The sequence below is a fragment of the Petaurus breviceps genome, unplaced genomic scaffold, assembly GCF_028583685.1.
Source record: "Petaurus breviceps papuanus isolate PSGF00001 unplaced genomic scaffold, PetGlider_PUasm1.0 176, whole genome shotgun sequence".
Lineage (NCBI taxonomy): Eukaryota > Metazoa > Chordata > Mammalia > Diprotodontia > Petauridae > Petaurus > Petaurus breviceps.
Genome location: NW_027185771.1, coordinates 3,888,164 through 3,905,652, shown reverse-complemented (window position 1 = coordinate 3,905,652; position 17,489 = coordinate 3,888,164).

The window sequence follows — 17,489 nt, the reverse complement described above, 5'->3', positions numbered from 1 at the left end:
CTGAAAGCATCATACGAAGTCATTCTTGGTCATTCTTCATATTGTTTCTCCCTTTAGAGGGTAAGTTTGGAGGCTCAATTTTTGGCTCCATTTTCAAATTAGAGAAACTGAGCCCCAGAGAGCAGACAAAGGCCATATGTAGTTATCAATGGGACTAGGAATTTTCTGACATTTGGTTTTCCTGACATTTGGTCCGCCCAAAAGTCTAAATCCATCCCTTTAAAGACCTGCCTAATACTATTGTGGAAAGGGGGGAGAAAAGGGTTAACCATATTGGGAATTCTCATGATATATTTGTGGGAAGAGCTGGACTCTGCTGTCCCTGTTCTTTCTGACCCTCTTTGCAGACTCTTCCAAGAGAAAATTAACCTTGGGGCTTCTTAACTCTTGGCAGTTTATTTGAAAGGGAGGAGAAAAAGGATGAGAAAAGTGAGAATTTGCTGCATTCTTTGATTAAAAAATGTTCATGTCTACTTCTGAGGCTGATAGAATTTAGTCCATGAATGCCCTCTACAGTGTACATGACACATGGCTAACCAGCCTCTGCCTGGACATCCCGGGGAACAAGGAACTCCCTACCCGCCAGGTAATTGCATCTTCAGACAGCTTTTGTGAGAGATGGGCCTAACCTGCATTTTCCAACCACATGGACCCTAAAACAGCTTCAGTACCTATGTATACTCAACTGTTCATCTGGGCCTCTTATGCTTTCATAATTGAGAAATTCGCTCTTGTATTCCTCCTACCCCTGCCAAATTCTGCTTTTCTATAGCTTCTGCCCTTTGGTCCTTTCCCTACTAAACAGAATGTTTAATGTTTCTTTCATGTGAAATTACAAATCATAACCTCAGAATCTGAGGGGATCTTGGAGGTCCTCTCTGTCCTTGGCCAAGAATAGCTTCTACATCATCTTCAACAGAGGGTTATCAGTCTTTGCTTGATTATTTCCAGGGAGGGGAGACTCTACTCAACCTTCCAACAGATCATTCTACTTTTGTGTAGCAGTATTAGGAAAATTTTCATTTCAGAGAGCTAAAATCTGCCTCTGCAACTTCCATCTGGTTCTACCCTCTGGGGCCAAGCAGAATGAGTTCAATGTCTCCTTGATATTCTAGCCCTTCCAAAATTTGAAGATGGTAGTAGTATATATTCATTCAGTCTTCTCTCCTCCAGGCTAATGGATGCTTCAAGGAGCCCTAGGAATAGATGAAATAAACTGTAGGCTTTTCTTCTTTTTCACCTGCAGCTCTAGTCCTTTCTTCTCCCCAGTAATAGTAATAGCTTTAAGGTTTGCAAAACTTTGTACATATGCTATCTTATTTTATCCTCACAAAAAGCTGCAAGGTAGGTACTATGATTATCTTCATTTTGGAAAAAAAAATAGATCTTTAATGAAGCAGAAGACTTTCAATTATTCCTGATGAAAAGACCAGAGCTGTATAGAAACTCTCAAGTACAAACACAGGAGTCAAGAGACATATGTGTGTGTATTAATATGTATGTATGTGTATATATGTGTATGTCTACATATTGTAAATGAATAAACAATCACAAGGAACTAAATAAGGATAAACTGCTTATATTCAAATTTAAGGAGATGACACATGTCCCCTGTGACTTCTATTAGGGATCATAGAGGGAATCTAATTAGACAAAGCCTGGGACTGGTTCTGTTATAACTTGATCTTAAGAGAAGACTAGAAAGAGAAAAACACTGGAGAGAAAGTAAAGGAAGACTAGGGAAAATTACCTCATGTAATCTGGGTGCACAAATAAGACATTTATACAAATGAGGAGGAGAGAATAGGGGGCAGCTACTGACACTTGAACCTCACTGTCATCCGAATGGGTCAAAAAAGCAAAGAATACACAGAAATAGATTTCACTCAAGAGGGAAAAGGGAGAGAAAGGGAAGGGAGAAGGGGAAATTCAAGGGAAAGTAGATTGAGGAAGGGATTAGTCTTAAAACAAACTCTAATTAAGGATGAAAAGAAACATCTGTAGCTCTTTTTGAGGTAGCGAAGATTGGTGATCTGAGGAGATGTCCATAAATTGGTGGAATGGCTGAACAAGTTTCAGAGAAATCTGAGAAGCCTTGTATAAACTATTGCAGAGTGAAGTGAACAGAGCTAGGAGAATTATTTATACAATGACAACAAAAATGTAAAGACAAACAATTTTGAAAGAATAAGAGAATCTGATCAGTACAAAGACCAACCACAATTCCAGAAGGCTAATGATGAAACATGCAGATGAAGCTTCAGAATGCAGAATGAGACATAATTTTTTGGACACAGCCAATACAGAAATTTGTTTTTCTTGACTTTACATGTTTGTAATAGAGGTCTTATTTTTATTTTGTTCCGATTTGGAAGAGGGGAACAAAAAGAAAGAGAAAAAAGAAAATAATTTTCAAAAAGGGATATGATTATCCCCACTTTACAGATGAGAAAACTGAGTCTGAAAGACATCACAGGTAGTATTTGAAGTAGAGCTTAAACTTAGAACTTCCTGACTCCAAATCCTTCAGTCTTAACCCATTATACCACCGAAGTGCTGCCAGTGACTTTTCCTCATTGCCCTATTCACTTATTAGCTGGCATCATTCATTTGTAGCTTTGGATTTCTTTGTTTTTTCTGGCCTTATCTCCTACCCTTAAATCAATTCAACAAATACTTATTAAGTATACATTCTTATAGTATAGCAAGGCACTGTAGGGGATACAGTCAGTAAACAAACATTTAATTTAAAAAAATTAATATTTTACTTTTTCCCCAGGTACATATAAAAACAATTTTTAACATTCTTTTTTTAAAATTTTGAATTACAAATTCTCTTCTTTCCTCTTTCTCCTCCATCCTCATTGAGAAGGCAATCAATTTGATATAGATTATATACATTTGAAGTCAAAAAAAGCATATTTCCTTGTGAGTCATGTTGTGAAAGAAAACAGACCAAAAAAAAACACAAGAAAAAAAATAAAGAAAAAGTATCTTCAAAATGTATTTGGACTCCATCATGTTTTTCTTTGGAGATGGACAGCATTTTTCATCATAAATCCTTCACAATTGTCTTAGATCATTGTATTGCTGAGAATAGCTAAGTCATTCCATAATTGATCATTTTACAATATAACTGTCACTCTGTACAATGTTCTCCTAATTCTGCTCATTTCACTTGGTGTCAGTTCATGTGAGTGTTTCCAAGTTTTTCTGAGAGAATCCTGTTCATCAGTTTTTATAGCACAATAGTATTCCATCACAATCATATAGAATAGCTTGTTCAGCCATTTGTGATAGTAATGGCAATTAAAGATTCCCCTGTATTGGCTTGGTTTTCAAATTGATTGTGTTAAAACCCAGAGTTTGTTAATCCCACCTGTGGGATGGGCTTGTTGATGTGAAAAGAAAGTCCTGAACTGGGAGGAGCTGGTGAGGTAGATTTGGAGAGACACTAGAGAGAGGCGGAAGATCTTTTTGGAAGCAGCACCTCATGGAGAGAGAGAGACTAAGAGAATTGCTGGTGGCCGCTTTGAATTGCCCTGGACTTTTGAGACCTGCCCCCTGAGCTGCCAAGGACTGAGGAGACATGGCTGTTTTGCTGGTACTTTGTCTGTCTGTTTTGATGTTGTTTTGCCAGATTTGTCCACTGATGAAAGACAGTCCTTTTGTTGAAGAAGTCCTGGAACCTGGCATTTGGTTAAGAAGCCCTGAGACTGTCCTGCAGACAGAGAGTGAATACTGTCCACTGGTGAGGGACAGTACTGCTGTTGCAGGGGTCTGGAGACTGTCCTGCAGACAGAGTGAATACTGTCCACTGGTGAAGGACAGTGCTGTTGTTGCAGGGGTCTGGGAACCTTTCTGTTGGTTCGGAAGCCCTGAAGAAGGATTCTCTTGTTGTATGTTTACAGAAATCCTGGGAGAGGGCTTTGCTAATGTGTTCAGGGGTTCTAGGACTGTTCTACAGACAGAGGATAAATTCATGAAGGGACTGGCAATGTACCTTATGGCCTTGCTAAGCCTTGTCTCCCCAGGAACTAAGATTGCTGAGAACTTGCCTCGTGTCAAGATGAAGAAAAGACCTCCATTTGGGTATTAAGTGCTGTGTTTAAACTTGATGTAACTCTGGGGTAGATTCAATTGTGATCCAGGGGTGGGGAACTTTTGACCTTTTTGTGTTCTATGGTTGAGCAAATGAATGTATTTTACTTATGTTTGGAAACTAATCTCCATTTGAGAAGAGGGGCTTTGTGGTGGACTTAATTAAGGTATAGCCTAGGGGTGGAGAAGTATTTAGAACTGGTACTTTGTAATTGATTGAATGATTGGAAGGTCCTGGGGTGGGGTAGTACTTGGAGATTATTTAATCATACTTAGTAAATACTGTATTTTGAATGATGTCATGTTTTGATCTTCTCTGTTCTGGGTTTGTTACTGAATAAAATAGAGAGCACCTATGCTGGTATTTTGAACCTGGGAAGTTGCCTTTGCTTGGTATTACATTACACCATTCCCCACTTGATGGGCATCCCCACAATGTCCAATTCTTTGCTACAACTAAAAAAGCTGCTACAATTATTTTTGTATTTATAGGTCCTTTTCCTTTTTGCTTTCTACCTCTTTGGGCTACAGACCTAGTAGTGGTATTGCTGGGTCAAAGGGTATGTGTGATTTTATAACCCTTTGGGCATAGTTCCAAATTGCTCACCAAAATGGTTGTCAGTATACAATGTCAAGAGTGCATTAGTGTCTCAATTTTCCCATGTCTACTCCAACATTTGTCATCTTCTTTTTCTGTCATATTTGCCAATTTGAGAGGTGTGGCATGATATCTCAGAGTTCTTTTAATTTGAATTTCTCTAATCAATAGTGATTTAGAGCAACTCTTCATGTAACAAAAGATAGCTTTGATTACTGGAAGTTCTGGAATTTGGCTATAATATTCCTGAATTTTCATTTTGGGATCTCTTTTGGGAGACGACTGGTAGATTCTTTCAATTTCTATTTTTCCCTTTGGTTCTAGAATATTGGGGCAGTTTTCCTTGATAATTTCTTGAAGGTTGATGTCTAGGCTCTTTTTCTGATCATGGCTTTCAGGTAGTCCAATAATTCTTAAATTATCTCCCCAGATCTATTTTCCAGGTGTTTTTATGATGATATATTTCACATTTTCTTCTATTTTTTTCATTCTTTTGATTTTGTTTTATTGCTTCCTGATGTCTCATTAGGTTCCACTTGCCAATTCTAATTTTTAAGGAACTATTTTCTTCAGTGAGATTTTCTAAGTCCTTTTCCACTTGACCAATTCTACTTTTAAAAAGTTCTTTTCTTCAGTGAATTTTTGTACCTCTTTTACCACTTGGCCTAGTCTGTTTTTAAGGTGTTATTTTCTTCAGTATTTTTTATGCCTCCTTTATCAAGCTGTTGACTTTTTTTTCATAATTTTATTGCATACTATTATTTCTTTTCCCAATTTTTCCTATATCTCTCTGATTTTTAAAATCCTTTTTAGTTCTTCCAGGGCCTGAGACCAATTCACATTTTTCTTTGCAGTTTTGGATGTAGCAGTTTTGACTTTGTTGTCTTTTGAGCTTGTGTTTTGATCTTCCCTGTCATCATAGTAACTTTCTATACTCAGGATCTTTTTCTACTGTTTGCTCATTTTTCCAGCCTATTTCTTGACCTTTAACTCTACATTAAAGTGAGGCTCTGCTTCTGGAGTGGAGGGGGCACCATCCCATGCTTTAAGATTTTAGTGCAGCTATTTCCACAACTAATTCTGAGGACTTGTAAGTTTTTGGTTCTTCCAAGGTGGTACAATCTAAAGAGAGATGTACTTACTACTGTCCTGGCCTGTGCTTTGGTCTGTGAAATATCACCAGCTCCTCTTCAGTCACATTCTGTGATGTGTGAATGCTCTTCCTTACTTTGGGACTGAAACCCAGGACTGCACCTCAGGACTTCAAGTATGGGCAATGCAACAGAGTCCTGCTCCCCTGTGCCAGCAAAGGGACCTCCCCATCATCTCCTTCTGACCGGTTATCTGACATACTTGTTATCTGTAGGCTCAGCGCCCTGGAAGCCACCACTGCTGCCCCCAAGGCCCACTGCTAGTTTTGGGGGCCCAGTCTGAGCTGGCACTGCCTGCACTGAACTGTGCCCCACTCTCACCACAGGGCAGCAGAGTGTTTCTGTGAATCTTCTAAGTTGTCTTGGGCTGGAAAATTGTTTCGCCCCATCCTTTTGTGGGTTCTACCTCCAGAATTTATGAGTGTTTTGAGGTGTTATTAAAGTCATTTGGAGGGAAATTTGGAGGGCTCAGGTGAATACCTGTCTTTTCTCTGCCATCTTGGCTCCACCCCTTCAACAAACATTTAATAAACACTTACTTATGGTGCCAGGCATTATGCTAAGCTTTAAGAATACAAATACAGGGGCAGCTAGGTGGCACAGTGAGTAGAGTGCCAGCCCCGGAGTCAGGAGGACCTGAGTTCGGATCCAGCCTCAGACACTTAACACACACACAAAAAAACCTAGCCATGTGACCTTGGGCAAGTTACTTAACCCCAATTGCCCTCCAAAAAGCAAAAAAAAAAAAAAGAGGAAGAAGAAGAATACAAATACAACCCAAAGAAATCATAAAAAAGAGAAAAGGACCCACATGTACAAAAATATTTATAGCAGCTCTCTTCATGGTAACAAAGAATTAGAAATTGAGGGGATGCCCATCAGCTGGGGAATGGCTGAACAAGTTGTGATACATGAATGTAATGAAATACTATTGCGCTGTAAGAAATGATGAACAAGCAGACTTCAGAAAAACCTGGAAAGACTTACATGAACTGATGCTGAATGAAGTGAGCAGAACCAGGAGAACATGCTGTCTTCAATGTCTGGCCAAACTCTAAGCACTGCACAGAGCTTGCTTGCACCACCTTGATAGCCTTTGGACTTGTTCTCATATGCCCATTCCATTGGGAGAAGTTCTTTATATGCTTGCGGTAGATGTCCCTCTAACTCACTGATGAGTTTGAGGCCTGTCAATTACCCTCAACCAGTTAGCCCATCTACCTAGATGATTTACTAAGGTGTGGCCAATGTGCATGTCACAGCTTCTCAGAGACACAGGTAAGAGTTGAGTGAAAGGTGGCCACCAAAGGTGGATTAACAGTCCAGAAAATGGTTCAGTAAGCCTTCACACTAGAGGTACTAGTCTTATCAGGACAACCTATATATCAAGGGAAAGACAACACATAAAAAAGGAAATTGAAAAAGGGGTGGGGGCAAAAGAAGGTACCAGATGAGGGGGAATGGTGGAGAAGTCCAGAGGCCTGTAGGCTGGTAGGAAATCAAGAGAGGGCTGGCTTGGGCACCCTCTACCCTCCAACCAGGAAGGGATCTCATGAGTTATGAAATGAGTTTCCAAGTCTAAAGTGAACTTCCAGGATGAAATGGTATATAAGTGCATCTCACAGGATGAAGACGATAAAAATCAACACAAGATACCATCCCTTCCCCACAATCTGCTCATGACCAGATAAGCATATTTAAAGCAAGACAAGACAGAATAAAAATAGATGCCAAGATTGTGACTAAAGCTATAGAGGCATGGGAGGATTCAGGAAAAAAAAAAAAGAGATCAATACAGGCTGGAGTAGCATACCTTGCTGACTTTTTATGGTCATTACTTCCTTTCCTAGAGATCTAAAGGAGTCCAGAGTTATTTTGGACTGAATAAATATGGCAAGACAAAGGAAAATGAATCAACACCTGATGAGGTAGAGAACCCTGTGGGTTCCAAAGAGAATATGGAACCATAACAGAATGGTCCCAAATGATTCAAGAGAGAAATAAGAATTATGAAAGCAGAATTTATAACTGGCACAGCAGAAACAATATTTGGCATAATAGAAAAACTGGAATTCACATTGGCAAATCCCATCAAGAAATAAAAGAGAGAACAGTAGTTTGGGAATGCAAATACACAGAAATGAAGGACAATCTGGCAGATGAGAAACAAAAAGCAATGATGTTTTTTTAAAACAACATAAAATTGGGAAGTGGGAAAGGGAGGGAGGGAGAAAAATCTAGAACTCAAAATCTTATAAAAGTGAATGTTGAAAACTAAAAATAAAGGAATAAATTTTTAAAATAAAATTACCATAAAACCAACAATTTCTATACAAACAAATGCCACAGGACTTTTAAGTATGCCTGCTTTGCCTAAGGTACAGCTAGCTATGTGCTCTACCATGTGGGTAGGCTAGCCCCCTTTGACTGGCTGCCTATGTCTTTAACACTGATGAGTCTGAGGATAGTGTAATGGGAATGGGAATTTGAATATCTTCCCTGCCCCCTAATAGATTGAGTGTAATCACATGGAGCCTGTGGTGGGAGGAGTTTACTGAAGGGTGGAGCGGAGTCCAGGGGAAGCTTAAAGTCAGAGCAGCTAACACTATGGGAGAGAGAGGATGAAGGTAAGCAGACAGCTAGGCTTGGGAGTGTTTGTGGGAAGGCTAAAGGATGGTGTGGCTCTCTGCTGTGTTATAGTGTATTAACTTCTTTGTTACTATGATGGATTCAGTTTTCTGGTGTTTGGATTTGGCTTTCTGGTTTTGGGATTCTGTACCTGAATAAATGTTTTTGCTTCTGTCTTCTATATGGAGAGTCTGTTATATTTTGCAATTCAGAACAGTGTCAGCAAATTCATAGTCACCATAAGTGCTGTGAATATTGAGTTGGTCTTACAGATGGCTCATAACTGCTGGGCCCTGCATGGACACCATGCTGAGAAGGGAGGGTGTTAATCTTCTACTTACCTCTTTTTTACATTTGCTTGGAGAAATGGGTCTGGTGGTATTTGTTTCTCATCTGTGTTATTTGTATTCAGTTTTAGGTGCTTTGGATGATCTTTCCCCAGGACTGGGAGTCCAAACCATGGTGACTTTCAAGCCAGGATGGCAAGTGGGGTCACAGGGTATGGAAACCCTAAAAAGCCAGGATTCCTTGGACTTGAACCTGAGGTTGGATTGGACTTGGAAATGGGACTGTGCTCTATGGGAACTGAGATGAGTTATGAATTTAATCCCCTTCCCCTCCCCAGAGACTGAGTTGGTGCAAAGAGGAAGGGGAATTATGTCTCTCACATGTTGAGGAGGGGGAATAAGTTTGTGTATTTTTAAAAATCATCTTTTGAAATAAACATTCCATTTGTAAAAGCTTCTGCTTCACAAAATATTGTTTTTGAAGACAGGATGAGTGGAGACAATTTAGAAATTATAGGTCTTCTAGAAAAAATGTGTCAAGTCAAAATACCATAATGTGAAAAATAACACAAGAAAACTGCCCAGAATTTCTGAACACAAAAAACAAAGTGTAAATCAAAAGAATCCACAGATAGCCCCCAGAAAGCGGTGGATGGGAAAATATAATTCAAACTCTAAGAAACAGATTTATTAAATTTAACAATTCCAATGGCAAACAACAAACTGCAGAAGTGACTAGGAATATCTTCAAATATTAAGGAAAGAACATTTGAAAAACACAAAGTTATTCTGCACCCATCAGAATGGAATAATATATTCTGAAGAGCAAAGAAACTCAAAATGCAACTCAAGGTGACCCTGCAAACCTGAGCCTGACTATCAATGAAAAAAAAATGGATAAGAAATAATAAGAGATATTTTACAATAAGAGATGGGGAGTTTCCAGTGGATATTATCTGGCAGTGAAGAGTCTAAAAGACCTGAGTTCAAATGTGGTCTCAGACACTAGACATGACCCTGGACAAGTCACTTAACCTCTATCTGCCTCAGTTTTTTTCACCTGTAAAATGAGGATAATAATAGCATTTACCTCCCAGGGTTGTTGTGAGGATCAAATGAAATACTAATATGTGCCTGGCACATAGTAAACACTATATACATGTCGACTAATATCATTATATCTACAGAGATTTGGTTCTCAAGAAAGACTGCTTGCTACCTCTGAGAGAGTGTTATGCCTCCTGAATGTCATCCTGCCTCAGAGAAAGGGGAGTCAGAGCTTCTGGGGGCAACTAACATTCAGAAGGATGAGAGGGCATAGACTCAGAGAGAAGATTTCAGGGCAAATGGGGTGGGGAATGTTAGGGAGGGCGGGGCTAGTAATGAATTGTACAGTCAGTGACTCAGGAAAATTTCTACCATGGGGCAATACTTTTATGATCTCTTTCTCTCTCTCTCTCTCTCTCTCTCTCTCTCTCTCTCTCTCTCTCTCTCTGTGTGTGTGTGTGTGTCTCTCTCTCTCTCTCTCTCTCTCTCTCTCTCTCTCTCTCTCTCTCTCTCTCTCTCTCTCTCTCTCTCTCTCTCTCTCTCTCTCTCTCTCTCTCTCTCTCTCTCTCCCTTTCTCTCTCTCTCTGTCTCTGTCTCCCTCTCTTTCAATATGGAAAAAAAGAGACAAAATCTACAACAATAATGTAAAATTGCTTAGAAGAGGAAACTCAAAATACATTAGAAGTGTAATTCCATGGAGAATACAGAGACTAAAGAAGCAATAAATAAACATAAGAGCTATGAATAAAAGAATAAAATAAGTCTAGAAAAATAGAAGAGAATTAACAAAGAGTATGAGGGAAAGAAAACTTTTGTAGAAAATGAAAAACATACCAACAGTAGGTTGAATGGAAGGAGAAGGAAGGATTACTTGACAACTGAGAGAAAAAAAGAAAAAGAATTAGCTTTTCACTAAAAGGAAGAAAGAAATCAATAAGTGAAGCAAAATAGAGAAAGAGGTGATGAGCAGGAGGAGAGTAGATGGAGGGTAGGGGAGAGCCTATGGGAATGTGTAGACTAAGCAAAAATAAACGAAAAGATAAACTATTATCTTTTTTTTTGAGGGCAATTGGGGTTAAGTGACTTGCCCAAAGTCACACAGCTAGTGTGTCAAGTGTCTGAGGCCGAATTTGAACTCAGGTCCTCCTGACTCCAGGGCCGGTGCTCTATTCACTGTACCACCTAGCCACCCCCAATAAAATACTGTCTTAACAAAGGAATAGGAACCCTCAAAAATCATAATTCAGAAAAAATATATTAGAGACAAATGAAAGAAAATATAAACCTAAATCTCACAACTTTAAATGAGAATCTAATAAAATGAAAAATAGTAACTGATTGAATAAGAAAACAAACCCTACAATCCCTAACAAAAAAAATGTGCCTAAAACACAAAGACATGCACAGCAAAAATGAGGAACTGGAAGGAAAAAAAAAACTGGAAGCAAAAAAAAAAACTGGAAGGAAGGAAAAAAAAAACTATATACAAGGTGACTCCAAAATTGCAGGAGTTGCCATCATGCTCCCACACAAAGCAAAAGCAAACACTTACATCCTTAAAATGGAACTTAAAAAAAAAAAACCACGTTTATGCAGAAAGGAACTATAGTCAGTCAATAGTCAATCAAAATATGTGCCAGGCACTGTGACAATCTATGAGGATATAAAAAGAGGCAAAATGCCTGCCCTCAAGGAGCTTACAATCCAACGGAGGAGACAACCCTCAAACAAATATGTACAAAGAAAACTATATGTAGGATAAATAGGAAATAATTAACAGAGGAAAACAACTGAAATTAAGAGGAGTTGGAGAATGCTTCCTGTAGAAGGTGGGATTTTAGTTGGAACTTAAAGGAAGCCGGGAAGGGCAATAGTCAAAGAAGAGGAAGAAGAATGTTCCAGGCATCGAGGACAGCCAAAGAGAACACCTAGTGATGAGAGATGGAGTGTCTTCTTCATTGAATAACTGGGAGGTCAGTGTTACTGGATGGGAGAGTACAAGAAGACTGGAAAAGTAGGAAGGAACTAGGTTACGAGGGGCTTGGATGCCAAAGAGGGCATTTTGTATTTATTCCTGGAGGGAGCCACTGGAGTTTTTGAGTAGGGGAATGACATGATTAGACCTCTGATTTAAGAAAATCACTTTGTTGCCTGAATGGAGGATGGATTTGGGAGGGAGTGGATTTGAGTCAGGAAGATCCACCAGCAGCTATTGCAATAATTCAGGTGTCAGGCGATGGGGGTCTCCACTAGAGTGGGGGCAGTGTCAGAGGTCAGAAAGGGGCATACTGGAGAGATACTGCCGTGGTTAAGTGGACAGACTTTGGCAACATATTGGATATGGGTGTGTGGGGGGGGAGTGTGAGAGATAGTGAGAGAGTAGGAAGACACTTACATTGTGAGCCTGAGGGACTGGGAGGATGGCATTGCTACCTATAGGGAAGGTAGAAGGGATGAGGGTCCAAGTGAAAAATAATGAGTTCTGTTCTGGACATATTGAGTTTAATATGCCTACTGGACATCCAATTTGAGGTGTCTGAAAAACGGTTTTATTTCAAGCCTGGAGGCCAGCAGAGAGGTTGGGGCAGAATAAACTTGAGAATCATCAGCACAGAGATGGTAATTAAATCCATGCCGGCTGATAAGATCAAGTGAAGTAGTGTAGAGGGAGAAGAGACTGATAGAACACTGTGGGATACCTACAGTTAGAAGATGTGACCTGGATACGGAGACTGAGAAGGAGCAGCCTGATAGGAAGCAGGAGAACTAGGAGAGAGCGATGTCCCAAAAACCTAGAGAGAAAAGAGTAGTGTCAAGGAGAAGAGGGTCATCACCAGGGTCAAGGACTACAGAGAGATTGAGAAAAGGCCATAGATAACAAACCAATATCAGTATTAAACTTGGATGTTTCGAATGCCTTAAATTCATAAAGGAAAAATCAATTGACATAAGAAGAGATAGACATCTAAACAATAATAGTTGGAGGGGCGGCCAGGTGACTCAGCTAGTAAGAGCACCGGCTCCAGTGTTGAGAAGACCTGGAGATCGAATCCCGGGCTCAGCCACTTAGCACCCACCCAGAAACACCTGGCCGTGTAACCTTGAGCAAGTTACTTAACCCCAATTGCTTTAAAAAAAAAAAAAACAATAATAGTTGGAAACTTTAATGTCCTCTTGTATTGGAAAAATCTAACAGAGAAACAAAAAAGAAAAAATTGAACAAATTATTGAAGAACCTAGAGCTAAAAAACTTATGGTGTCTTCTAATTGAATATATATGCATATATACAAATACATACATACACACATTTAAATTCAGCACCCATGGAACTTTTACAAAATCTGACCATGTATTAAGGCACAAAGATATTGCAAATAAATTTTAAAAAGCAGAAATAGTCAACACATTCTTTGTAGATCATAATGCAAATAATAATAATAATATCAGATCAAGAAACAAAAGCAAAAGATACAAACTTAAATGGACACTTAACAATGAAATCCTAAATAATGAACGGATTAAAGAACAAACAATAAAAACAGTTAACAATTACATGAAAGAAAATGATAGTGATGGGAAAAGGTACCAAGATTTCTGAGATACAGCTAAAGTAGTCTTCTGAGAAGAAATTATATCCCTAAAAACATACATTGACAAAACAGAAAAGAAAAGATTAATGAGCTAAATGTACTTTTTTTTTTTTGCTTCTTGGAGGGCAACTGGGGTTAAGTGACTTGCCCAAGATCACACAGCTAGTGTGTCAAGTGTCTGAGGCCAGATTTGAACTCAGGTCTTCCTGATTCCAGGGCTGGCGCTCTGTTCACTGCACCACCTAGCCGCCCTTGAATGTACATTTAAAAAAAAAAATTAGATAACAAATAAACAAAACTCAAACACAAAAGAAGAGATTAAAAATTAAATAGAAACAGATAAACAAGAAACAAAAACAACTTATAGAAATAGTTAAAGCAGATAAAATTAATAGCTAGTTCTTTGAAAAAACTAATACAAGAAAAACCTTTAGCCAATCTGATTGAAAAAAGAAGAGTGTAGAAATTAAATAAACAAGACAGTAAATGAACAAGGTGAAATAACAACAAAACCAGTAGAAATAAAAAGATTATGAGAATACTGTGCACAGTCATATGCTAACAACACTTAGAACACAAAAGAAATAGAGAAATGCCTTCAAAAATATAAATATCCAAGCTAGCAAGAGACCAAATAGAGATCTTAAATAATCCAACCTCAGAAAAAGAAATTGAAGCAGTTGTAAAGAAGTTACCAAAGGAAAAAAAAATCTCCTAGTACCAATGGATTCCCAGGATAATTCTACCAAACCTTTAGTGAACAATTAGTACCAATATGTCACAAACTGTTCTCAAAAACTAAGAAAGTGCTCTATTAAACTCCTTTTATGAGACAAATATAGTCTTTATAAAATCATTAATGACCAATTTTAATAATTTAATTAAAAATGCTGTCAGACAGTAGTGATTCATCCAATAAATCATTCATTATGACAGAGAGAATTAATACTATACTATTACAGTAATAACTAATTATATTGTGATCCACCTGTTTTCCTTCTATTTTCTGTAAAGGCCTACCTGCTATGGAGGTCAGTTAGTTTCTGAAGGGCATGGATAATTGATGAAATGGCTCCTAGTTTTCAAGGAACAAGCTTGTCAATTTTGGGTGGGACCTCACCCTACTGGGAGACCTAATTTCTGTTTAGAATATAAAGAAAATTCAGTGTAGGTGAACGCTTACCTTGAGGAGATGAACCCCCTGTCCTTGTTCCCCTGCATTAGGTTTTAGGGTGACCCAGTTGATGAAGGAGAAAATTAGCCAGAGAGGGCCAGATGTAGATGGCTTCCCCTCACCCAGACTGCTGGAAACTGCTGAGTCTCATGATCAAGCCAGGATCTCAGCAGGAGCTACTGAAGACTTTTAACCCACCTCCTCACTAAATGTCCACTAATCAAGGCGGATTTTCGCTTATCAGGGGAATTTCCTTTCAGAATGTATTCAAGGTGTTTCAGGGCCTCCCTTGGGGTCTTTAGTTACTGAAAGAAGCCATTGACCATCAATTTATTGATTACTGGTTAGCTTAATTAATAAATTGATTATGGATTATCCAGAAACTCTGTTTCTTAGGATTTTCATTTGTCACATGACCAAGTTGGATTCATACCAGGTATCTAAGGATGGTTGAACATTAGGAAAATAATCAATATAATTAATAATATTAAAAACAAAAACATTCCAAACTGTTTAGCTATTCAAGAGATTTCATACTGTACATTTGGTAGAGTACAACATTCACTTGTGCTAAAAAAAATTAAAATCCCCTAAAACTACAGGTATGGAGGGACCTTTTTAATATTATAAAAAGTATCTAAAACCAAAAGCAATTATGATATGAAATGGGTATACCATAGAAGCTTTTCCAATAAATACAGGTGTAGAGCAAGGATATTCACTCTCCCAAATTTATTTGATATAGTTCTTTTTTTTTTTTTTTTGGAGTGGGGAAGACAGGACAATTGGACTAAGTGACTTGCCCAAGGTCACATGGCTAGTAAGTGTTAAGTGAGGCGGCATTTGAACTCAGATCCTCCTGACTCCAGAGCTGGTGCTCTATTCACTGCGCCACCTAGCTGCCCCTATTTGATATAGTTCTAAAAAGAGCAATTTTAATTAGAGAAAGAAATTAAAGCTATAAAGATAAGAAATAGGAAATAAAATTTTAGCTATATGCTAATGACATGATATTTTAATTAGAAAATCCTAGAGAAACATTAAAGATACTTATTGTACATCAATAAGTATATCAATAACTTAAAGTTTCAGGCTCCAAAATGAAATATCAAAACCCAACGTTTCTAAATATAATTAGATAATCAAAGAAGCAATGGAAACAGAAATCCCACTTCAAATAACTACAAAATTCATATAATATTTGGGGGACAATCTACCAAAGCATACAAAATCATAGTATAGATTCAATGACAAGGTGTTCTTTAAAGAAATAAAGAGAAATTTAAACAACTACAGGAATGTTCACTGCTCATAGGTGAATTGTGATATAATAAAAATGACAATCCTACCATTAATTTACCATTTTAATGTCATACAATCAAATTTTCAGTGTCTGACCTGAGTTCAAATCTTGCCTCAGATATTCATTAGCTGTGTAACCCAAAATACCAAAAAACCATTCTTTGTAAATGTCTGCTTCAGTTTCCTCTTCTGTAAAATGGGGATAATGATGGCATCTACTTTTCAGGATTGTTGCAAAGATCAAATAAGATCATTTTTGGAAGTACTTTGTAAACCTTGAAGAACTTTATAAATGGTAGCAATTATTATTATTAATAATATAAGATTCATTTGGAAAAATAAAATATCTAGAATATGAAAGGAACTAATGAAAAGAGGTAGGAATGAAACAGGAGTGGTGCTTGCGAACCTCAAACTACATTATAGAATAGCAGTCATTAAAACTATCAAATATTAGTTAAAAAAACAGAGAGAGGTAGGTCAATGGAACAGACAAGAAAATGGGGAATAAGAAACAATGGAAATCAACAACCCAGTGTTTGATAACCCAGAAAATATAAATTACTTGGGAGAGAACTTCTTATTTGATAAAATTGTTGGGAAAATTGGAAAGTAATCTGTCAGCAATTGGGTTTAGACCAGTACTTTATATCATATTCCACAATACAGTCTAAATGGATACATGATCTTTTTATTAAAGATCATATTTTTAAAAAACAGAAGAGAAGTAGATCATAATACTATGAGTATGAGTAAGAGATGTGTTCTTTTTTTTAAGCAGTTGGGGTTAAGTAACTTGCTCAAGGTTACACGGCCACTTATTTTGTGTGGGTGCTAAGTATCTGAGGCTGGAACTGATCCCGGGTCTCTCGGCGCTGGTTCTCCCAATGCCAGGGCCGGCGCTTTTACCCACTGCGCCACCTGGCGCCCTGAAAGATGTATTCTTAACCAAACAAGGAAAAGAGGTTGATTACAAAAGACAAAAAAGATAAGTTTCATTATATAAAATATAATTACATATAAGAAAAGCTTCTGCCCAAACAATATGGCTGCACTTAGCATAAGAAGAGAAGCAATCAAATGGGGGAAACTAGGATAATTCTGATACAAAGATTTTTCTTAGCTAGATATATAGATACATAATGTATATATTTATATATGCATACACACATATAGACAAAAAGCCAAATGCCAATGGGTAAGTGATCAAAGAATATGAATAAGCAATTTTGAAAAAAATTTCAAACTTAATCACATATGAAAGAATGTTCAAAAATCACTAATATTTAGAAAAATAAAAAATAAAACAACCCTGAGGTCTCACCTCACATCCTGTAAATTGGCAAAAATGACCAAAGATTGGAATAGCCAGTGCCGGAAGAATTGTGGGAAACCAGACACCCTAGTGGTAGAACTGTGAATCGGTATATAACCATTCTGTAAAGCAATTTGGAATTAGGTAAATAAAGTGAGTAAAATGTCCATACCCTTTAAACCCAGAGATTCCAGTACCTGGCTTATATTGCCAGGAGATCTTTGATAAGAACAAAGGTTCCATATACACTGAAATATTTATAGCAGCACTTTTTGTTATAACAAAGGGTAGGAAA